General features: G+C 39.9%; 2 protein-coding genes across 17 annotated transcripts in view; both read left to right on the top strand.

The window, feature by feature from the left end:
* The window catches only part of MIDEAS (mitotic deacetylase associated SANT domain protein), a 186,019-nt gene extending 181,967 nt beyond the window's left edge, over window positions 1-4,052 (top strand). The window contains exon 14 of the transcript XR_012835706.1: window positions 4,043-4,052. The gene's annotated coding sequence lies outside the window, so the exon portion shown is untranslated. The remainder of the gene's footprint in view (window positions 1-4,042) is intronic.
* Window positions 1-24,031, top strand: part of NUMB (NUMB endocytic adaptor protein) — a 96,476-nt gene that overhangs the window by 171 nt on the left and 72,274 nt on the right. For 4 of the 16 annotated variants that reach the window (XM_075754340.1, XM_075754335.1, XM_075754336.1 and 1 more), the window contains exon 1: window positions 161-857. The exons of 3 other annotated variants lie outside the window; for them this stretch is intronic. The gene's annotated coding sequence lies outside the window, so the exon portion shown is untranslated. Of the gene's footprint in view, window positions 1-160; window positions 858-24,031 lie in introns of those variants that run through there. 9 more of the 16 variants (XM_075754344.1, XM_075754342.1, XM_075754346.1 and 6 more) reach the window with 9 other exon arrangements.

The raw sequence follows: 24,031 nt of genomic DNA, 5'->3' as shown, positions 1-24,031 counted from the left end.
TGTGGCGGGGGTGTGCGAGCCCCGCGGGGTGCGGGGGGGTTCGGGCGCGGGGGGGGCCGCTGGAGGCGGGGGAAGCCTGAGGGGGCCGGCGGAGGGGTGGTGGGGGAGCGGTGGTGTCCCGAGAAAGTGCGTGCGAAGGCCGGGAGAGAGGCGGGGGTGCCCTCCGGTCCCCGCCCCGTGAGAGGGTGGGGGGGCCGCGGGGTGGGCCCCGGCGCGATCCTCGGGGTGGGGCGGGGGCCCTGCGCAGGTGGAGCCCGCGGGGGGCGGCCGTAGGGGCGAGCGCCCTGTGGGTAACACCGAGCCGTTGGCCCGGGGGAGCGACCCCCGGGGCGCTGCCGCTTCCTGGTCTCCCTCTCCCGGGGCCGCCTATGCCTGCGGTCTCTCCTAGGCCTTGAATCCCGGCCAGGTTTCCGTCAGAGGGTCCCTCCGGCGCGGCCGCTCCCGGGCCGGCTGTCGCCGTGCGCGGCGCTTTGTATCGCCTCCCGCCCCTGCGTGCGGCCGCGGGAGCGAGCGGGAGGCGCCGGGGCTCCGGGAAGTTTGGGCTTCTGAATCCTCTGCCTTGTCTCAGCCGGGGCTGGGGCTCTGTGAAGTTTGGGAGGCGTCGGGACGAGGCTCCGAAGCGGGGGCGCTGACGACCCATTCTCGCAGCGGGAGTTATAGGGGAAAGGGCCCCCGTACGCGGCGAAACTCGTCCCTTTTCACCCGGTTCGTGGCTTCGCCGGTCCCTTTTCTGCGTGTGCAGCAGCCCGCCAGGCTGCACAAAGGAACAGGCGGCCGGGTTCAGCTTGTCCTGTAAGGCGCAGGAGGGATTGATGAGCAACAGCGTGCTGCGAGGCGGAGGGCTGCTGTGTGCCCGGGTGAGCGCTGGCCACGGGCAGGCATCGCTTCGCTCCATTTTCTGTAGATAATGAAGGGTTAAAAAGCAGCTTCTGTTTGGAATGCGCTTACCTCCTTTTATTGCACTTACGAAGATGAACAGTCTTCAAGAATGAAATGATGCATCCCTCAGAGGAGAGTTAATGTCTTGCAGCAGCTCCGGTCTACAACTCTGTCGGTCCAGTAGATTTATGTAACCTGCTCATTAATGGTTTATGAGATGATAAGGGAGCCTTTGGTTGATTCTCTGTGCTACTGTGTTTTCAAGGTTCTCGTCAATGTTGCTTAATTCAGCTGTCCAGAGTAGGAGATACTTAGAACTGATAACAATGTCTGATTGTACCCTTTAAGGGGTTGGGTTTGGTTTGGTTTTGCTTTGTTGTCAATTTGTATCTTTGATCTTCCTGCCTCTCCAGATAGGCTCCCGAATGATGAGAGTAGGTAAAATAGAAGACACAGTCATTCGATTTAGCCAGATACTCTAGGTATAGCTTGTAGCAAAAAGTGTAAATATTTAAATGGATTTCTGACTCATCAGGTCTGTTTGACTTATTGATCTATGGTTACTGCTGAAATGGTCTTTATGATTATGCAGAAGTTAATAGTTACCATAGAAAAACAGTATTGTTTTTCTGCTCATCAGTGTGTGTGTTTTCCATTTCTTCATCTCTTGGCAATTCTCTGTGGAAATGCTGCTTTTTTCCCTTAGCAAAAATCTTACAGAAGAAATAAAAAATAATGTGAGCAAAGTCCAAAAAAATGAATTTGATATGTGTTCGTCCTTGCCTATGATTCTTAAACTCTTTCGATAGCCTGAGTTATCCTATAGTAAACTCTTTAATCTGTAATTGAATAAAGTGTTGGTTTTAAGCCTCAGTGAAATCTCTGATTTCTAGAAGTCTAAACATAACACATCAAAGACATTTTTTTCCTAAAGTATATATATGAAATGCAATTCAAATCAGCTATTTAAATCCTTATTAGCAGAAAATTTATTTTTCAGCCTGGGAATTACTTTCCTGCATTTATTACTTCTCTTAAATGTGTGGAAGCTGAAGCTGCATGTAAACTAGACAGAGTAGACAAGTTTGTTTATCTTCTTACCTTGGCATTGTGAAACCCTCTGATTTTGTATTAATAGCTGACAGCATTATGCATTTAAGAAGGAAAAAAAAACCCCAAACCAACAAGCCACGCTGGGCTCTTAAAACTCGCAAGACTTCTAGGTATTACATTTTGTCATTTGATATAGCTGCGTGGTGTCAGAATTATCTGTATGTACTTTTTCTTTCCTACCATAATGAGTGTGGTGGGATAGAAACTTTCTGAAATGACAGTGAAAATCCTTGCAGAAGTGCTTGCCTTCCCAGGAATATGGGCTATCAGGAAAACATATTGTTGTAGATCATTTTTTTTATCACATGTTCATAAGAGGTTGTTACAGCACTGTACAGGATTCTTGAATTCCACCTATAGTTGTTTTTATTCCACTAGTGGAATAGAATATTGGTGGAGCTGCATAACATTGGGGAAAAAAATGAAATTGCCCTGATGCTGTAGAAAAGTAAATCTTCTGCAGTCTAGAAAATATGTTTTACAGAATATCTCAGGTAAGAGATTCTTGTGGCAGCCTAAGCTGGTGTAATTGCTGACTTTGGGGGTCTTACCTTACTGCACTCATCTGACACACTGCCGACCTTGTTCTGTTTTGGGGGTGTGTGGTGTCAAATGTTGTTTATATTTTTATTTATTTTGACAGCTTATCAAGCAAGCTAGGTTTAAACTAATATGAAATCACGGCCTTAGTCTTGCTTTTGGAGTTTATGTTGATCAGTGAATGTATATTAAGATTATAGATTACTTGTTCAGTCCAGGGATCTCAATTTTAATAAGTGACATTAGAGCGTATTGCCTGTCTTTTTCTACGGAATACCAAGCATAGACTTGATGAAGCTAAGACTTAACACGTCCTCTACAGTCATGTTATTGCATCACTACCAGAGCAGCTTTGGTTTCTCTGGTGTTGCTTTCACCAAAAGGAGCTATTTTTCCCTGATGGTCCTTCTTTGCTGATCCAGCTGAAAACGTTGGTACAGAAAAATACTGAGCTTTAGTTGGATCAGCTGCCTGAACTGGCTGACTTCATGGCTACGCAAATGTTATTGCTTGCGTAGGAGGAGGTGGTGGCTGTGACCACTCTTTTCTGAAGCAGCTCTATTTTAGTTTTGCCTAAGCTTGTCAAGAAACTTGGTAGCTTAAACTGGGGCTGTGGTGGTCCTGCCTTCTTCTTGACTGTGCATCTTCCTCTGCTGGCAAGGAAGCCTTTGGGGCTGTGAATTAAGCAGAGTCAGGGAGCTGATCACACTGGTAATTAATTGCTTTTTTGTTTTGTTGGATTTTGGCTGGATCATGTTTCTGAACTGACTGACTGTCCAGATCAGGGGGTGGGAATGGGACTTCCCATTGAAAGGAATGAGATCGGGGCTGGGAGATGGGGCCATAGTAGCTCTGATTTAAATTTCCTTGAGCTTTTCTGGAACAGTACCTTTCCATCAATGACCTGGTTAACAAAGACCTATAGCAAACTGTTTTCAGCTGACTTGGCTGATAAAAACCTCAAATAAATTGGAGAGTCTTCTTCCATTTTTTTCAGCTGGCATGTTGATGTGGGTGGTAAGTGGCGAGTGGAGGATGAGGAGCTAAGGATGAGCTAAGTGCAGTAACCTCAGACTGACACGGCTGTGTCTGGAAGAGGATTTGTTCTCATATTAATTGTGGGATCCATCAAATACTCATTTTGAACTGATGTTCTTTACAGTGTGTAGTTAAAGCAGATGCTGCATCAGAAAGAAGAAAATTTTCATAATGAGCAAGATTAGGAAGACTGTTCCATTGTGCAGGAGGCAGTGGGTTGTTTTTTTTTTTCTTCTTGGTTTTCATTTTTATTGACTGAGACTCACAAGCATTAATAGGCTGCCATCAGTCTAGAAGTATAAATGGCATGTCACATGTAACTACAGTTACACATTCATCCAGAATCCTTTTAAGTGTGTTGTAGGAGATACCTCTATGAAAACTTGAATTGCTTTGTTCCGCACTTGTCCTTGCAGAGTAATTCTTTGCAGAGTCCTGATCTTCTATAGTTATCAGATGTGGTGGCTTAAAGATGTTTCTGGATGATAATTTATGTGTTTTCTATTTCTGCAGAGTTGTGACTGAAAGTGTGTTGGGACAAATGATTTGTGTGTGAGAAATTGGCTGAAAGAGGAATATGGATGTGAAAATGTAAAGGTGCTCTTGAGGAAAATGTGAAGCTGTTCATTTCAGAGCTTGGGGGTCAGAAACAAGCTCTTGGCTTCTTTGAGTGCTGAATCTGTAGAATTTTTGAGATTTTGCTGGTAGGTTTTAATATTGAAGCCAGAAGCAGTTATTACCCTTCTAAGTAAAACAGTGGTTTCAAATAAGCCTTGGACCAAACCGTTTGGAATTTCTTCTTAATTTTTCTATTAAGAAAAGACATATACTGGTGCACTTGGCCAGAACCACTCTTAAAGTATGTTAACTGTTCTTAATCTGGATGTAACCATTTTTGATCAGTTTGTTTTTCTAGGGAGGGGAAAACCCCAAACCTTAAAGGTCTCTCTCCTACTTTTAATATTGTTTAAACTTGATTAATGTGGTTCAAGCCTGTGTTGAAGCTCTGCTCTCAGCAGTGAACTGATTTTAGACTGTTAAAGAAGCTTGTTTCTGTAATTCACCAGGACTAGAGATACCTTGGCTTTTCCAGGGCTCTGCAGTTTGCTGATGGGCACCACTGGCAGTATAACTGCCAAGCTCTCCTAGGTACTCAGTTTGCCTTCCAAGTGAATGCTTAGTGGCTGTTAAATGCTTGGGGCTTCAGTTAGCTGATATCTTTGTGTGTTGACTTAAGATTTTGAGAGGATAGTCTGCTTTCAAAGGCATTAATTCATCAGCTGCTGAAGTGAAAATTTGTGGAGACATGGGAATTTGTTCCCAGTATGAAGGAATGACACAAAGAGAAACTTGGTTCATAGTTGGTATAAGCTGGGTATAAATTTTGTTTAGTAACTAATGGTAAGAGCATTGGGTTTGTATTTTTACTTTGTATGTGCAGTATGAGGGGAAAAGCAAGTATCTTCCTTCTAAATGTGTTTAAGAGTAATCTTCTAATTTTGTTCTAGGATTTTTTTTTTTTTTTCTCCTGGAGCTTGGTAGCACTAGGTGAGTTTATGTGAAGCAAATAGCCAAATACTGTAGTCCCATGAAACTTAATTGCTGGATTGGCTTTTTGCTCAAATATTTGTTTCTTACTCAAAGTAATAATCTAAATTCTGTGGCAAATAAGTGGGTACTTTTTCTCATAAAAAGACGGTTGATAACTCATTTGATTTGTACAGGTCACTGTAAACGCAGGGCTACAGAGCTGTACAGAATGCTCTCGGGGGTTGTGGCTGGCTTATGTCTCGGCAGTGGGATAGATGAATTTTGCAGCCTTTTTCCCCTGCTTTACTAATATGCCTCTTGTAAAGTATATACTCTTTCGTTTTAAGGCTGGCTATTTTATCGTCAAAGTCTGGTTAACATGATCTTTCTGCTGACTATTTTTCATTTACAAGAATGAGATGTGATGCAGTTTCCAAAAAGCCTGCGAGGCTTAATCTGGTTTAAAAAGCTCGAGAAAGAATTTACGTGTCATTAAGGTGGTACTAGTCAAGGTTTAGTGCTTTGTGCTGGGCCGGGTTCCTGTGCAAGTTCTTCCTTGTAGTCCCAATCAATGCAGAGTCTGCGTTTATGTTGAGTCATTGCCTTTCAGGTTGAAACATAAATCACCTGTGTGTCAAATTCCCTAACCCAGCCTGAAAATATCGTGTATGATATTTTAGAGTGTGTGGTTTAAGGTCTTACACAGACGAGGTTTTATAGGATTCATTGGTTGTGGTATTGGTTTTGCTTTTTGCTTTTTGTATTTTAGCAGGTATTTACCAATATAGGGGCTTTTTTTGGTTTCTTCCCTCCCTCCCCCCTGAATTATCAGGCGTCTAGGTGATAGAATTAATTGTACACTCCCTCCTCTTAGCAGGCCTTGAACATTACCAGCACTTAATTAATATTAAGTGTTCAATTTTGTTTGTGTCTATAAATTTTGGTATTTCTGCCTAGGTTATGGTGTTTACGTGAAAAGCATCTCTTAATTAACATGCTCTTTCTTTAGCTGGATTTGCACAGGGTGGCTTTGAAAGTGTCATGACATTTGTATACATATTATTTACACATTGTAATCATAGAATTTCAGGTTGGAAGGGACCTCAAGGATCATCTGGTCCAACCTTTCTTGGCAAAAACACAGTCTAGACAAGATGGCCCAGCACCCCATCCATCTGAATGTTAAAAGTTTCCAGTTTGGGGAAGGATTAGGATTACTTGCTCTTTTTTTAAATTACATGACTTTGTTTTTCAGTGACAATTTGTTCATTTAAAGTGCCTCTCAACTGTGCTATGCATGGATTTTCCTATGTAAAGAAAGTACCCTGCAAAAAGCCACTCAGTCTTTGAGCAACTGGGCAGCCCTGTGTATTTCTCTTAGCTAGGTAGCAGAAAGACAGCCTCATGCAAGGGAATGAAGGACTGCAATTCAATCAGCTTGTATATTTTTGCCGGGATATTTACTGAAAGCTTCTATAATTGTTTTTGTAACAGCCTGTTCATGGTTGATTATATATTTTTGTAATCTAAGCTATGTCTTGGATTTACTGTATGCAACTGGCAAATAGGAGAGAGTCACTGAATGCTTTGTTGAACTCTCTGGGTGTGTTTTGGATAGGTGCATCGTGTTAATATTGAATATGGATTGATTATAATTTCATTTAAATGTCTGTGGCTTTTTTTCTTCAGGTTTTATTTTGGGCAAATTCTGACCCACTAGCTTAGATGGCCTAGGACTCCTCCACCAGTCTGCAATGAATGGGATGGTAACTAAGTAATTTCTGTGCTGCCCCTAGGAATAGAACAGTGGTACATCAAGATAATTTTCTAGTTTTTCTCTTAGCCTTTTACCAATCTGAATACTTTGTCTTGGATTTTCAAAAGGAGTACTCAAAGTCTATGTTATCATCTAGATAAGGTCACTGTTATTTTTTCCTCAATACTGCAATACAAACATTCATAGTTGTTCAAAGGCATTAAAGAAAAGCTTGTAAGTTTGGCTTGGCACAAACTTGAACAGCTGAGGTATTTATGTATTTCTTTGCTGTCTAGTGAGGTATGTACACCCCTTTAAAAAGATGTATGCATAGTACTATGTGAAAGTTTTCCTCCTCCTTAAAAGTACAGAATTTGTCCCTCTGAAATGACCTGTATTGCTTAAATACACAGTCTTAGCTGTTGATACAGGCATAATACCATTTCATGTCCATTACCTCACATTTCAGACATGATCCTATACTTCAATTTTATTTTCAGTTGTAATCAGTTATTCTCTGTGTAATTAACTCTTGCTTTGGACCTTTACTTTGTGTGCAAGAGTTTGTTCTCAAGGTAGTTGTATCCACATAATGTTTAGTATCTTGCCTATGCACGGATCAGGAGCATAACTGGGACTAGAAAAAGTCAACATGGTTTTTCTGCCTATAGTGTTTGTTGGCTTTAAGCTAAGGACCCAATTCTGCAAATCTTACAGAGTAAACAATATTCATCATTCAAGTGAAAAAAAAAATTGCTCTAACATATTAATTTAACAACTGTTAAATTGCTATTCTAGTATTGTAGATTTAGTTCTCCCTTTTTTTTTTTTTGAGGCAGGCAGTTCTGAGGTAGAAATACAGATACACCAAATACAGCGTGAGGTCCTGTTAATTGTGGAAGTGTTATTCTTGTTTTGAAAATCCTGAGGATGATAAAAAAGAATTGTTTTGATCAACTTTAGGAAATCCAGGATGAAAATCTGAGTCTGTCTTAATTTCCTTATTCCTTGGTTTCCCATCTTAATTTCTTAATAATGTACTGCAGTGCTTTGCTGTGAAGGAGTATGGTTACGTGGTTGGGGAAAAAAAGAAATTTTCCACAAAATGGCTTGCCTTCTGTTGGATGTTGTCTCTCATCTGCAGGAATTGGGTTGATTTGATAGTTTATTACCCTTTTTCATCTTCCCTATTTCAGAAGGAAAAAAAAATGGTATTCAGAGGTAAGAAACTTTTTGGAAATGTGATGTATCCTGGGATTGTCTGAGATGCTGGATCATGACATCTCCAGTCTTGCCTGATGATGGCTAATCTTCCTGCACATCTGAATTGCAGTTTAGCATCCTGGGTCTGTGTGATTTTATGTTCCTTTCTTGAATTGAATAAATGATAAAAATTATTTCTTTTTTCCAGGTTTGTTTTCAATGGGATGACTTCCCTTTTTCCACTTCTGCAAGTGCTAGCACTGGAGCTTTGGGTGGGGGAGAAAGAGCAGAGGGGCTGTGCTGTTGCTAAAAGGAAGTGACATGGATCCAGTGCATATGGCTAATGATACTGAGATAGGCAGGACCACTTCCACAACATACTGCTTCCCTCACCCTCAAAAGGTCCCACCTGAGGTTAAGATTATGCATTCAGGAGCTCTTTCCCTGGAGTTTCTTCTAGTTGTATAGGTGATCTCCGCATAGGAGAGCGGCTGCCAATACCGTGGCACAGGTAATGATGGCTCTGTGCCTCTTCAGTAGGAAGGCACCTGTAGCTCTGGTTATGTGAGCAGCCAGCTGCTGATTGTCTTGCCATAGGGCATAGGTTTCAGAGATGAGAACACATCTCAAATCCATCAGTGATGGTAGATCTCCTGTCTACTACCACATTGTCTTGCTGCCTGCTTCTAGTAGATGGCAAGATGTTGTCTGAACCAAGTGGGTTCTGCTCATTGCCCTAGCCCTTGAACCCCATATAGTGTATCACAATCCAGTGGCCAGACTTAGTTCTGTCCCCTTGCATAGTAGCCCTAGAAGTAGAAGTTTCTGAAGTAAATAGTACTAATTGAATGGATGTCTTGCTTTGTACGGCGTTACATCAAGCGGGAAATGGTACCAATTGGTGTGGGCAAAATGTACACAAATGCTAAAAGGATTAAGGAGGTGGTTGTGAAGATACAGTTTACCTCGCTAATGATAATGTTACCTTAGGGGGGAAAAAAAAAGTAGTCCCAGAATCTTCCTTCCTTCTGATTTTCTACAAAGAATGGAAAACTTAATTTCTTTTGTGGAGCTAGGTTGTGGGGTTGGATTTTTCATTCCTCTTCACACATTGTCTCTGGCTCCAGTTACATCTAAAAAAGTACAAATGTGCTTACTCCAGTCTTCTTAATGTGGCTTTTACATAAATGATTGCTTATTGTTCAGTTTACTGCTTCAATGTTTGGTCTAGGTAAATTCCACATAAGCTTCCTTTCTGCTTTCAAAGACGGTCTTTCAACTGTCTAATGTGCATCTTTCTGCTGTAAGACGTATCACATGTACGAAAACTGATTAGTTGCAACTACGTTTGCCTTAATCTTCATGAAATAGGTAATGATTTGTTGACTCATCTATTTAATATGGCATTGCATCTGATTTAGTTCTGTGCAGAGATACTAGATCAATCTGCTGAGAATTGCTGTCCTAGATTTTTTAATGGAAAGGGACTGGCACCTGCCAGCCTTGCATCATATCACCCCCAAATCCTAAGGACTACTATTCTGTGGTAGGTGTAACATGGCTATAGCAGTTCTATTTTGAAACGCCAGTTAGAATTAATTCCATCTTCCAGGACTTGCTTTCAGGTATACTTTGTGGCATTTGTGGATATCACCAGAAGTTCATGGCGGAAAACTATGCTTTTACTCTGCACTTTCTTTGATGTACCATGTGGTGCAATATTTATAAGGCATGTATGGCTGGTAGGGCTAATTCTTGGGACATTCTGTTTTCAGAAAGTGGGGAATGGTGCTAGCGTGAAATATGCTGGGAATTGCTTGTCTCAACAGCTATTTGTACGGAACTGTGAATAGCCCCTCCACTCAGGACTTAATAGCTATTAAGGTTTAAGTAAAGTAGTTTGTTGAATCCTGGTAATTTGTAGCTCTTGCTTCTTGTAGACATGGCAGAATTATTGAAGACAGTTATTAGTTTAGGGAAGTACCAAGGATGGTCTTGGGTTTTTTTTGTTTAGTTTTTTTTCTCAGAAGCACTACATTAGGTGTTTTCATCTTTTAAAAACAACCAACCATTAGTTGCCATATCAGGTGTCATTAATGAGTACTTATTTAGCTTCAATAAGCTGTTAAAAAAATGAAAGAAAAAAGTAATGTTCCTCTAGTAATCCTGGTATGGAATGTTTGGACATCAATCTCATTTATGCTTAGGTGCTAAAGCAAGCCAATTACTGTATTAAATTAGATATTGCATAATTCTGTGTTTACTTTGGGGACTTCATTATCTTCTATTTTAAGTTTGAAACTGGGTTACGGAAGTTCTTGAGTTTTAATGCTAATTCTTTCTTTTCATGCAATTTAGAAGTTGTTTTTATTTTTCTGAAGATAGGAATTCATGTCCCCATACCCCTCGCACAAGTTTTTAGTCCCAATAACATTTGTAAAGGACTTAACCAGGAGAACTGCCATTAATGTGAACAGTGTGCTGCAGCGGCAAAGAAAGCCAACAGGATGCTGGGTTGCATGAACAAGGGCATCATCAGCAGAGATAAAGAAGTCATTATCCCACTCTACTCAGTGCTTGGCAGGCCCCACCTGGAACACTGTGTTCAGTTTTGGTCCCCGCTATAAGAAAAAGATGTGGACATGCTGGAGAGGGTCCAGAGGAGGGCTACAAAGATGATCAAGGGACTGGGAAGCCTGCGATATGAGGGGAGGCTGAGACAACTGGGTTTGTTCAGCCTTGAGAAAGTAAGGCTTAGGGGAGATCTCATCACCGTGTTCCAGTACTTACAGGGTGGCTATAAAGAATATGAAGACTCCCTTTTTATAAGGAGTCACATGGAAAAGAGGAAGGGTAATGGGTCCAAGTTACTCCTGGGGAAATACAGATTGGTCACAAGTGGAAAATTTATTCCAATGGCTGATTATTCTCATTGCAAAAATCTCCCCAAGGAAGTGGTGGATTCCCCAACTTCAGTTGGACAGGGTGATGGGCCAACTTGTCTAGTCGATGCTTTTGTCTAGACAGAGCTTTTGCCAAGAAACATTGGACCAGATGATGCTTGAGGTCCCTTCCAACCTGGTATTCTATGATTTTTTTATTGATTTATGTTATTTTCTTAGCTGTTATAATTTGTAATGGAGTTGGGATCATTTAAGGTCAGACACATGAAAAATCTGTGAAATGGTTTCTGTTTAGATTGTAACATATTTCATTACTCTGTCTTGTTGAGAGCAAAATTAGGGAAGTTCTTCACAACCACTTAAGGTTTTTATGACTCATCTTTCTGGGAATAGAATATCACCTATGGTTTATCTGAAAGGCGATCAGAATAGTTTAACATGCTTAAAATTCTCCTTTATTTTGTAGTAAGTCTGTATCATTGTGTAAGCGTCTTTAAGCAGATAGCAGAACCTTTCTTTAACTGTGACTAATGGAACATCTGAGTATCAGAAATTCAGGTTAACAGAAAGGGGGAGGCAACACAGTAGCAGATTGTATAAATCTGTGTTCAACCAGTGAAATACAACGTGTAGGACTTGCTCAAAGTATAATTCTTGTGGTACACAGAAAGTAAAGGCTGTTGAAGAAAATTGTAAATTCTTTGCTGATTTTTGCAAACTAAAATGTTCCATGGTGCAGCACAGGTTTGTTGAAGAGGAAGCTGGTTGATGCATCTTCTCTTCCCCCCCGCTTCTGATTTTCTTTAACCTTCTCCCATAGAAACTTCAAGGAGAAACTTGTGAGATCTGGCTTAGTTTTAATTTTGTTCTACAGATCTATTTCTTAATAGGCTATTTGGAGTTAAATCCAGAAGACTTACATTTTGCAACATTTACATTAAAGTTGGCATGCCAGACTTGGGGTTGTGAATCATGTTTTGGTTCTCCTGTATGGTGCAGGGTGGAAAGTTAGGAATGCAAGAATGTCATTAAAAAGAAAGGATATTTACTGTTCAGCGTAGCAAATAAAACAGAGATGAGACTCCAGTCCTCTTACTTTCTAGGGTTAAGGTGCTGTACTCTAAGCTGCAAGATGCTTATAATCCTTGGGGTTTGTAGTTGTAAGCCTCTTTTGAAGTTTAAAACATTTCTGTGGTACATGGGTCATTCCTTCTAAAATACCACTGGAGGAGGTGGTAGATATGCCTCTAGGCAGTGTTATAATATTCAGAGAAATGGTCCAGGGTGTGAGCTGTAAGGTCAAACATGTATTTCCCAAGCAAGTCCTGTTCACTAACAAGTATTTTTGATCCTGGTAATGAGACTACTGGGGATGTCTAAGGGTGGCCCTGGATATCTCAGTTCTTAACCTGCCTTGAAATAAGTGAGCTCATTGCCCGTCATGTGCTTCTGCTGCGTCTTTTGTGTTTGACTCCTTCATAAACCATAACCATTCAATGAAACCAGCAAAAAGTGAATATTTTCTGCTGCTGTGGTGAGCTGATTTGTCTCCGAGTGGTCTGGCAAATGCTCGTGTAAGGGAGCAAGGAAACTGGGGGAGCAATGGGCAGTTGAATTGGTATAGCCACCTCCTGCAACTTGGTCTTAAATGTGAAGGGATCGTAGGTTACATCAATTTAGGTTCTCCAGTGCAGGGAATAGAGAAGGTCATATGCAACTAGTTAAACTTAGCTTGGATTTCCATGTGGAAGGGCATGCTGATGATTTTTGAGACCGTAGGAGAGCAAAAAGATTGGGGGGGGGGGGGCGGGGGGAAGTTGCACAAAGTAGTAAACAAAAAAAAGGAGTTGCCTTTGAAAAAGTACAGTGTTTCAACTTTTTATGAGGGGGAAGTGTTTTATGTCATCACTTTGAAGATGTTCTTCATTCCAAAAAAAGTAATAAAAGATGCAGTGGACTAGAGAGGTGGGCCAAGGGAAAGTGTGGCCTTCAAGCCAAATTTGTCAGGCACCCCTTCTGAAGGAGGAGAGAGTGGTAGAAGTTGTGGTGACTGACTTGGGGGACTGCGTGGTGCTTTATTTTTTCTTCTTTAGCGTATGGATGTAACACTTTTACTTGGTACGTGTGTTTGTTTTGAATGAGGGCTACTTGATCATATGGTGGATAGTGGTGGGGAAGTACCAGCTTTGAGGAGATGTGTCAGGTGCCTGTAGCCATGACTAGAGGGAACATGTGCTGGGCTTGCATGGGAACAGGTGTGTTAGAGAACTTCACTTACACAGAAGCTTGAGCAATGGCAGACTTTAGGCTGTGAGAGGAAGGAGGTTATTGCTTGTGGGTCCTTACTGTCTGTTTTCATCTTGCCCCATTGCTGAGTGCCCTTCTCTCTGCCTCTCAGGGGAGGAAAGAGGAACCTCTTGTGTGACTAGGAAACCTTATTTATTTCAGGAGCTGCCTCTTACAATACATGGAGCTCAGCATTGATTTTTGAGACAGATGCTTTAATGGAAATAAGCATTTATGTGTTAGTTTCTGAAAGTTCTTCATTTAATCAGCTCTTTCTTTCAGAAAGGCTGCATCAAACATAAGCAGAGAAATACAAATTCTGTTGAAACCCTGAGGCACCAGCGAGTGCAGGTGCAGCCACTTGCTCTATTTGGTACAATCTGTAAAAGTCTGTATTTCACTTGTTAAAGATGTGGAACCATCGATTCACTGCATCTAACCTGTTACAGGCTGTAGCTGTGACACGATTGCCGTTGCTGTGTTCTGCGTTACTGAAGCATCAAGTCAGTACCTTTTTATGTTAACTACCACTTACCTTTCTAGCAAGTGGGTGTAGCAGTACCAGGTACCCCCATATGGACTGGTAACATTGCAGCTGATTATCAGGTTGCTAGTCCCCAAAAAAGGTCTGCCAAGAGTACAGAATTTCTGGAAAAAAATTGTTGACTTTAAACAGCCTATGCAAGGAAACCTAAAGTATAGTTGAGCTCAATTAAATTTGAAAATTCATCACGTGTTCCAGTCATTAGTGAGGTAAATGCCTTGTATTTATAGAAGAGCTAAAGAATTTTAGCCATTAAAGAAATGCTGGATGATTATAGACTCGGTAAAATGTATTTGGGTAGGAGGAAGTGTTTAATTTCAGTCTGCTCCAACCAACTTTTCTGTAATACTTGTGATGCTAAATACCAAGTAATCATGGTTTTTAAAAGTAAACTTGCGTGTTACATATCACTCAGGAGAAAAAACCTGAATATTAAGTGCACTTTGATCTGTTTTCCTGGTAAAGATGCCTGCTGTGTTTACTCAGCTATACCGTAGTACTTTATCCTTTACATTTCTGTGGAATTTTCTGACTGTTAGTTTGCAGTCTCTTTTTCTTTAAAGAGTGGTGATTGAGCATTGCTGTGTGCAAGTCTGATTTTAAAGAGGCAGTAAACAGCAGAGTTTGAACTATGTGGTTTCCCAGTTTGTTTAGTTCTGTGATGAGGACAGCTGATCTAGAAAAATCTTAATAGGATTATGTATGCTTTGATCTTATTAAAAGGAGTCTGTTTTTGCCCAAATCTTCCCAACATGACCATTGTAGGTTCAGTTTTATTGTGGATGCAGATCTGTGTATTCCATTATAAAGTCCAGGTGCTTTTGCCATTTAAACACTGTAATCTATTCCTACTCTTTGCTTTAAAAGCCTCTACATCTGTTAGTAATTCACTGATAGGATGTTATTTGGGCTTGAGTTCTCATAGAAATGGTCAATTTTGAGAAATGAAAGTGTGTACTTGTCTCCCTACCCCCTTCATTCTGGTGTGTGACACCAAATGGACAGCTTATTTGCTGTGGCACATCCCTGATTTGGCTCTTTTTTGCTGAATGGAGTTGTCAGGTCTCCTGTGTGTTAATATTGTAAACGTGATCCGATAAGCTGTATATGTATGTGTGGTAAATCTTATTTTTATGCCTAAAGTAATGAGGGGTTATTCTTATGATGGTGTCTTCAAAAGTGGACATTCTGGTGTTTCTAGAAAGCTCTACCAGTTGTTCTAGTAATGTCTAAATCTCTATGTATAGACAGGCATTCGGATTTTTAAAGTCAGAAGCCTTATGTATTCCAAACTGAGCAGAATTGGATAACCTGTCCCTGTTTTGTTGGAAACCAAGATCAAAATTCTTAGTTCAGCAAGCATCTCTTGCATTGTTTTGTGAAATGGACTTCTTTTCTCTTTTAATTCCTTGATGCCTTCATCTTTGTGAAATAGCTTGTACATGGGCACAGGGGTTCTGCTGACAGGTGTCAGGGTGGGCTGCCTCAAAGTGAAGTGTGGGACTTATGCTTAGGCATGGTGATAGTCCTACAGATATACCTTAAGATGATAGCTACAGAGAAGTCTGAGACCAGGGAAAACTATAAATAATGGATGCCTTTGAGCAATGTTTAATACAAAGGAGGTGTTAGGGTAATGGAAGTGATTGATAATCCAAGTTATTTGCTGACATCTTGCCTCCTGAAATGAAGACTTATGTAACTAATTCAATTTTCTTAAAGCAACTCACTCTCACTGTAATTTCTGTCCAGATAAGTTTATTCAACTTATTTAATTCTGATTGCAGTTATTTCAGGTTCTGACTTTGTAACTGTTCTGATGCGACTCCTCTCAGAACAAGTTCTTCACTATGAAACGAACCTGTTTGCATTCAAAGTGAAGAGTTTAATAGAAATTGAACTAGGAAAAAGGCTGAGAATCTTCAAAGTGAGAATGCATTATTAGCAGAAACATTGTGTGAAGCTTTTGGAGAGCAGCTTTTGTTTGATTCTGAAATAATCTGGATGAAGTCCACCTTTTTAAAGTTGATATTGAAAGCTGGTTTTTTTTTTCCTCTTCTATTCGTTTCATAAAACTTGATCATGAATAAAATTAATTTTCCTCTTGTCAAACCCAACTTTCCATGATTATTCAAGTTGGAAAGCTTAAAAGCGTAAAACTTTTAGAAGACTTGAAAGGGCAGATCTTATCCTGGAAAGGTCCATTTTCATACTGAGTAGATGAAACAACATTTCCTGCTTCTTTCTTAGTGAGGAATACTCGCTCAGGACAAGCAAAGCTTAAGAGGAAGTTTTTACCTGGATATGGTTTCCAGCTCTTGTCCCTTTACATCAGCACCCTTCCTCTCAATCCCACGAGTGCTTTCAGGAGGACTTGCTGCCTGCTGCTGCTGCAGGTCAAAGATCAGGTGCTGGTTTCAGAGTGATTGCTCACCTACAGGCTCTAGAGGCCCCTGACTAAATTGTGCAAATGAGGATATTCCTGCAAAAGCATTGGAGGACTTGGTGCGTGGTTGTTTTCCAGTGAAGTGATTTGTTTTATTAGCACAGAGATAATGGTGTGTGCACCAAAGAAATACCAGCAACGTGAGTGGAGGAATGTGTTGTTTTAAAACTCTTGCTATTCAAGGTATGTTCTGCCTTGTGGCTTTTAGGTCCCATGCTAGGTTAACGTAAGCAATGGTCCTGGAGCAGGCAGGTGTGAGACAAGCTTTTTCTTCCTCCCATGGTCTTATTTTAAGTTTGATCCTTTTTCATTTTCAGGGGTTAAAAACTACATTAGTTACTGAAGACAAAAGGGTATGTTCAAAAGACACTTCAAGGAGAAATAAAAAAAATACAAGAAATCAAGTAATTAGAGGTTGTAAGTACATAGTGAGGACTGTCTATTTAAATAGAGGTGACTTGCAAAGCTTGTGTGTTTTTTTCTTTATGGATGCTGGAGCCACAAGGTCTACTGTGATTCTTTTAAAATCAATTCTGGATACGAAAATGAGGGAAGAATCTTACAGTTATGATAAGTCATAAGCCTGTAACTTCATTTTGCAATTAGTTCAGTCATGCCAACTGAAGCTTTTCAGGCTCGTAAATTTAGTAGTGTTCATGATTAATCTAACAATTAAAATTTGTGTTAAAAACCACAGACTTAAGCATCCCCTGTGACTGGCTTTGCTGAGAGTGAAGATATATCCACTAAAGCAGACGTGATTCTTAAATGCTGGGCAAGCTGGAAAATAGCAATGACTGAAAATGGGTAATGTTTTTTCAGCTAGCACGACTTAAAAGATGATGCCTTGTCTGTAGGAATCCTTCCTCTAAAGGCAATTTCAGCCTGGTTGCTGAGAGAATGTTGGTTCAGTTGGTAGCAGTAGAGATGGAAAAATGTCTATTTCCAGTTTGTCTCCTGAGCCTCAACTCTACTGTTAATCACAAGCGTCAATCTACAATGCTCAAAAGGTATGTGGTATTTTTTCACTTCTGACTATAGGAGGCTGGATGCAAGGTGATACTCCCAAAAAAGAGTATTTATTAGCAGCACTGAGAAAGAGTTAGCCTAGTAACAACTGATAACATTAACCTTTAGGAAAAAGGCTTGCTTTTTTGGATGAGTAAGATGATATTAGAGATAATTATTTGTCTTGATACTGCTACCAGACAAACATGAAATCTCCATCTCTAGATAAGCTTTGTATTAGTCTTCTGTACTATCCTTTGTACAACTTTCACAAAATAGAACTTAAAAATAATAGCAATCATCAGAAGAATATATATGCCTGGAAATTGGATAATGTGGTGATACTGAAGCGATTTGATATTTGCTATCCTTACATCTAGCACTGTTAGCAAAAGAAATTCTGTAAAAGGTAAATTTATCAGTAGAATTTGTCTAAAACATGCAGGCTTGCAACAGAGGATCTCCTTTCATGGTAACTGGCTGTGGGGGCAGATTGTTATTCACAGAAAGATAATCTGTAAAGGTAGCTGAGACATACTTCATCAGTAAGGTGTTGTATTTATTCATCATCTCTTCTATTGTGCTCTTAAACTTGAAGGCAATTTAGGTGTCAAGAACAGAAAAGGCTGAATTTCTCACAGGTTTCCTTTGCTTTGTTAAGCTCTTGAAAATGTGTGTTCAAATGGAGCAGGGCTGAGATACGGTCTTATAATTGTTAATAACACAATAAAAAGTACCAAGTTCCAGTTGCATACAAATGTTCGCTTAAATCCATATTAAAGCAATCTTTTCTGCTTTTCTTCCTTAATTATCTTAATGAAAGCAGCCATCAGTTACTTTGAAACTCTCAGTATAAAGGTTCAAGCTTTCAAAGGTTTGCTCTAATAACTGGGGGAGAATGTAGCCAAAGACCAAAAGAAGTTGTGAAATGCACTTTATAGTAATCGATGTAATGTGTTTTACATTTAGTCTGTGAACGCTACCTAGTAGAAAAAGTACTGGTATTAAGAAAAACTATTGGTGTTAGTACAGTCAGAAGTACAAGCGAAGACAGACTTAATTTAGCGTTTGACTCCCAATGGTTTATATAGGTCTACTGAAACAATTCCTAGGGACTGGCAGAACTGCAGTTCATCTCTTCTTATGCTTTGTGTTACAGTGCCTTAATTATAGTTAATGATGAAATTCCAAGTGGAACAGATTTTATTTTAAAATCGTAAAAACCTAGATTTTTTTATTTTTTAAATACCCTACCAGGGATGTTGTTGGTGCAGATGGAGTAAAAGCCTGAACTTGCAGGTTGTAGGCTATCCTCTGTACTTTCTGAAAAGATCGACTATATGTTAATACTATTACTGGCTGCCATACTTCGAAGCCTGCTGGTTATATCATAGATAGCCTGCTGTTAGCCTAAGGTCCAAATCCAGCCTTTGTTTTTTTTTGTTTTGCATCTGACCCTTTGTAATTGCTAAATATAGTCAATACTTGCTTTTTTGGGGGGTTTTCTGTGGATTGCTGAGTAATAGATGCATAGATGCAAAGTCAACTCGGATCCTGCAAGTGCTTATTGCTCTGCATCCAAACCAGCAGTGTTCTTGGGTCCCAGCTGGACTGAGGAAGCAGTACAGCTGCTGCTCTTAAGCTCCACACAGAATTGCAATTTCCATCAACAGCTGGCTCTGTACAGAGCAGACCTCTGTGCTGCTGCACTGCTGTGGTCTGTAGCTGCTGCACAGTACTGGGTCTGTCTCAGAGGTGCTGCCTTTTGTAGAGCTGCTCTGGCTGTGTCTTTTCTCTGAGCTTCCCAGTCTGCTTTTTTTTTTTTTTTTTTACAGTAGTGAGGGGAAGTGAGGGGCGACTCAGAGGAGAGCTGTGCTGGGCCCTGGCTGGCCCTACATTTCCCAGGGTGGTTCCAGTGACGGGGAGTCAGCATGGGTCTGGTCCTGTACCCCGGCTGGCTTCCCCTGAGGAAGATGGAGGTTGTGAGATAGCTCTAGCTCCTTAGCTTTATGAGCAGTGGACCTGGGCTGACCCTACTTGGGTGGGTCCTAGGCTTTGTTGCCAGGGTACAGTATGTACACTATAGCTCAGCCTGCCTTTGTCCTAGGTAATGAGAATCTGTCTCTGTATTGATTGAGTCTGCAAACAGTGGGCTGTACAAAAGTGGGTCCCAAGTTTAGAGTTGTCCGCTCCTACATAATGCAGCTGCTCTAATTTTTTTCTTCTCTCTGGAGTAAAATAAACCCCAAACTTTGCCTTGTGGTATCTCCCCTTCATCCTGATAGTTAAGAGGGGTACTATTTCTTTAACAGCAGAGCATAGCATTCATTCCTGTAGCTCTATAAAGCTCAGTGGTGTGGAATGTGTGTTTTAGCACATCTTCAATTAAATTGATCTGTTTCCAGTACACTCTGAGTAACTAAAACTTGAAAAAACCCCAACAACAAAGACAAATGCTTAGACTTTTAGTGAAGTGTGTCTTAGTCACAGGCAAAGTTCTGTTTAAATGAAAGTTTTGACAGAATAGTACTCCAGATGCCGCAAAACTTGATATAACTGACCCCCTCTCTTACAGTTTGTGATTCAGGTTAGGGTACAAGAATTGAGCCAGCTGCACATTTGCCCTTTGCCTGTGCTGAGCACACCTCAAGTGTTGGCCTCTATGAAATCCCCTATCAAGATAATAAGGTACAGAGTTCCCTCTTTGTCTGGGGTAAGGACTCCGATACCCTGTTGAGTACGTGGGCTTATCCAGGAGGTCCAAGTGTGTTTGGGCAGATGTCATTAATGAACTTGGACAACCTGGTCTAGTGGAGGGTGTCCCTGCCCATGGCAGGGGGGTTGGAACTAGATGATCTTCCAACCCAAACCGTTCTATGATTCTATGAACTTGGCCAGTAGCAGTACTGAAATTTTTGTCTTGAAAAAAATGCTTCTTAAGAAGGACTTAGAGAAAAGAATTAGACAATGTGTGTTAGCTTATGTGAAGGCTTACCATGCCCAATGGTGAGCTCATTCACATTACTCATGTCAGGGACTGGGCACCTGCTATCTCAGCCTGGGTCTCCCCTCATCCTCGCCACCCCAGCAGCTCCCTTTTTTTTTTTTTTTTTAAGGGAGAAAGGTGGCAGCTTTAAAACACAACCAGTCTCATCTCTGGCATGCGAACATCCACTCCTGTCTCCACATTTAACTTCTCAGTGTTTCAATAAGGCTTATGTTGAGTGTGTGTCTTCCTCATTTTGTTTTCTTTCCTAGGGGCACCATTTTGAACTAAACCAATGAATTTTTTTACTAGGTCAACCTATTTTGCAGTTAGAAATCAAATGCAATACAATTTCTTTTGGTGACTGTAGTAAAAGCTTACACAAAGTAGACCTAAAGCAGAAAAGCCGTGTTTTGTTTGAACTATAGCTTCTGCTGGAAATCACATTTTCCATATTTTTTTAAAGTTCAAATGTTGGATTCACTTCTTATGCCTTTGTAAATTATTCTAGTGGCTAAAAGTAAGCTACAAATATTAGTCTAGTATCAAATGCCAGCTACTTGATCTATCAGGAAAAAAGCAAAAGATGAAACAAAGTTTGCAATCTTTGTCATTTAGATTATGATCTAGTTGTTGCTTAATTTTCTGTTATGTGTTTCAGAAGTCAATTAACCTGTGTATTGAGAACTCAGTTTTCATGTATGTGTGTGGGTGGGATGGGAATCTGATATTAAAAAGCTTCTCTTAAAATGTGGGCACCCAAGCTGTAGGCAGTACTTCAGTGATAAACATGAAGGAGACATGGTGAGTGGACTGCCAATGGTACTTCCCTTACCTACATGTTCTGAGGTCATTTCTTCTGTCTCTTGCAGCATCAAGTATTGACCTAGCCCTCACTTTCTTATTGGCATAACTACAATCCAAGATGATCCCTATGATGGAAATTTAGTCTATATTCCTTTTTGTGTATACATGACCTTATGTTTGACTTGTTATCCATATGGAAATAAATTCACTGTGCCAAGGAATCTGTCGCCATAACTAGTCCTTTGTTGTTACCTCTGAATTTGTCAGTTTCTGATATTAGCAGATTTTACTGTTAAATGTTCTTCTTCCCAGGCATAAGTACAATACAACCAGTATTAAGCCTAACGCTAATCTCTGCTGGACACAAATAGAAGCACCTTTTCCTTTCCCTGGTGGGCTCCTATTTACCTGTTAATCTGATTAATTGATCACAAAGGTAAACATTTAACCCACTTGAATTTAAGATTATGCAGCTGAATTTTACGGGGTTTGTATGCCTTTAACTCTGTGAAATCATTATAATAGAGGTTAGTTTGTGATTATGGCGATTCTTGTGACAGAAGCTTGGAGGTTATGAGAGAAATAGTGAGATTGCACTTCATTGTTTGTTAAATATTTGTATTATGGAGGTCTGGAGACTTCTGAGTAGAAAGAAAAGAAAGACTTTGTTACTCTGTTGCCATATGATCTGATTCATTCTCAAATTAGTAATGTAAGAAATGATGCATTACAAATGAGCTTAGAAGCACTTCCTTTATTTGCCTAATAGCTATTATGGCTGTTGCAAAGGCTCCCAAGATGTGAAGCAAACATTAGAATCTGTGGAGTGTTCCTTCTAAAAGTATTTTATTTTCTGAACGTAATAGGACTTACAGTAGAAAACGTAGGATATAAAATCAAATATTTCCCCAGTGTAGTTATGGCTGAATTGTGCAAGTCAAAACTTGTCCTCTCCTTTCTACCAGATATGAACTGATTTATATGTACTCCAAATAGTGCATAAGATATGCTTCAAATTAATCTATTTTAAATTGTTTAGATGAACTTCTCTTAAAGTGGCTCTCAGGAAGATGGAGTTTAGTATTGCTTTATACTCATTTTTCCAAGGAAGTTAAAAAAACCTATTGTAGTTCACTGCTTTTTTTAGTTCAAAATATTGTTCAAACTCTTGGAAATAAAGCCAGAAACAGCAAACCAGAGTCTTTAAAATAATATTTCGTTCCATACATCTGAAAGCAGTTTATGAAAAATGTTGTTAGAAACCTCAGATGGCACCCTTCAATTTAAAGGAGTAGTAAAATGAGTCATTCTAAAAAACCCCACCAAACTATAGTGGTTTGTGTCCAGTAATAGGAAAAGGGATTGACTCTGGATATAAAATGCTGACCTTTATTGCATTTGCATTAGGCAGAATTATTAACATTGTATTGTAGGGGCTGTGGCACATTTTTGGCAAGCTGGTACATTCCTCCCTTTCTTTGTTGCTTCCTCCCACTCAAGAGCTTTTGTCTTTCTCCATCTGCTTTTTGAAGAGAGAAATGTAGTATGCATAAGGACCTCTGAAACTGTAACTTGAGTTTGGATTTGACGTAAAGCTAAATTGTTACCATAAATTCAGACTACAGAAATACACAAAATTAAAAAGCTCTGTTTTCTTATTTAAATACAACCAAATATAGTTAAACTGTAGAATCAGGCAGTAGGAAATGAACTGCCCAGACTTTTGTAACTAATACCTGGCAGAGCTGAGAAACATCTACTGTATAAGTTAATCACGCTTGCTCCATGCGTGTTCGTGTGTCATCTTTTCTCCATTGAGAGAAGGCTATTATGAAGGACGACAGTGAGTTAAATATAAGAAAAAAACCAACACTTGTCATATCAACACAAGAAGTGCATGATAGTATGATGCAAGTACTGTCATGCTCTATTTTTAGCAAATATGAATTTGGTCCGTGGTTTTACTCAGAAATCTTAGTCTCTGTTGGATTGAATTTATAGTGGAAGAACAGCAGAACCTATAATTTGTTTGTTAGCATGGTAAGAACTTAAATTTTCGTAATCAGACCTACTGGATGGCCCATGTAAAGTAGCTGAAAATGGTTATGTGCCATGAGCTGGTATTTTGGAGGATTCTTTTAGGCCTGTGGTATGCAAAACCTGTTGACAAGGCTCAAAGATGGCTACATGCGCTGCACACAAATCTTTTATGAACAGCCTTGGAATGCTACATGTGTGGTTGTTTCTAAAACAGATAGTAACTTTTCCCCTCTCCTTCTGTTTATATATAGACATAGATGAATTAAAAAACTTGATTCATCTTCAGGCTGCTTTTTATTAATTAATTTAAATTAAAAAAAAGTCTGTAAAGTTCTCCTTTAAATGAATGTTGAAGCAGTTTAGGACTAATATTTAAGCAAGCGTTTTTATAAAGCTAGTAATATTTTACTTTAAAGATATCTCCCTATGCTGTTTAATATCTAAGGCTGAAGAATTACATCCCTGAGAACAGAGAAATATAGGGGGGGAGGGAGGAAGGAAAGAAAAGTTGGCTTTTCATAGCCAAGGATGCCTAAAAAATAGGGCATAAATAGTAATACTAATTTTCCTTTTTATGCCCTCTTCAGATTTTATGAAATGCTAACAACCAATTAGGTCTAATCCTCGTTAGGAGAAAACGGAAACTGTTCTGTATGAAACATGGAGAGGTGGCCCATTCTTTTCTGAATGTTGTTGTTTCCCAAGTTTTATAAGGTGCTGTGGTCTTCAGGGAGGATAGAAAAATGTTCTGTAACAGTATCCTGCAGGTCTTGGGCCTGTCTGTACAGAGTAGCATTGAATCTTAGAAACAATTATTTTCAAACTGAGTAAACTGGGTGGTTTGTTTTTTTTTTTTTACTTTATTATTGTTAAAAACAAATCTGCTTCTATAGATTGTATATATCTCCTTGGAGCAAGGTTTCTGGCTGTCTCTGTGCTCTTAGTCACTGGA

Source organism: Balearica regulorum, chromosome 5 (assembly GCF_011004875.1).
Source record: "Balearica regulorum gibbericeps isolate bBalReg1 chromosome 5, bBalReg1.pri, whole genome shotgun sequence".
Lineage (NCBI taxonomy): Eukaryota > Metazoa > Chordata > Aves > Gruiformes > Gruidae > Balearica > Balearica regulorum.
Note: the sequence above shows the minus strand (reverse complement) of the source record. Positions and strands in the feature narration are given on the sequence as shown.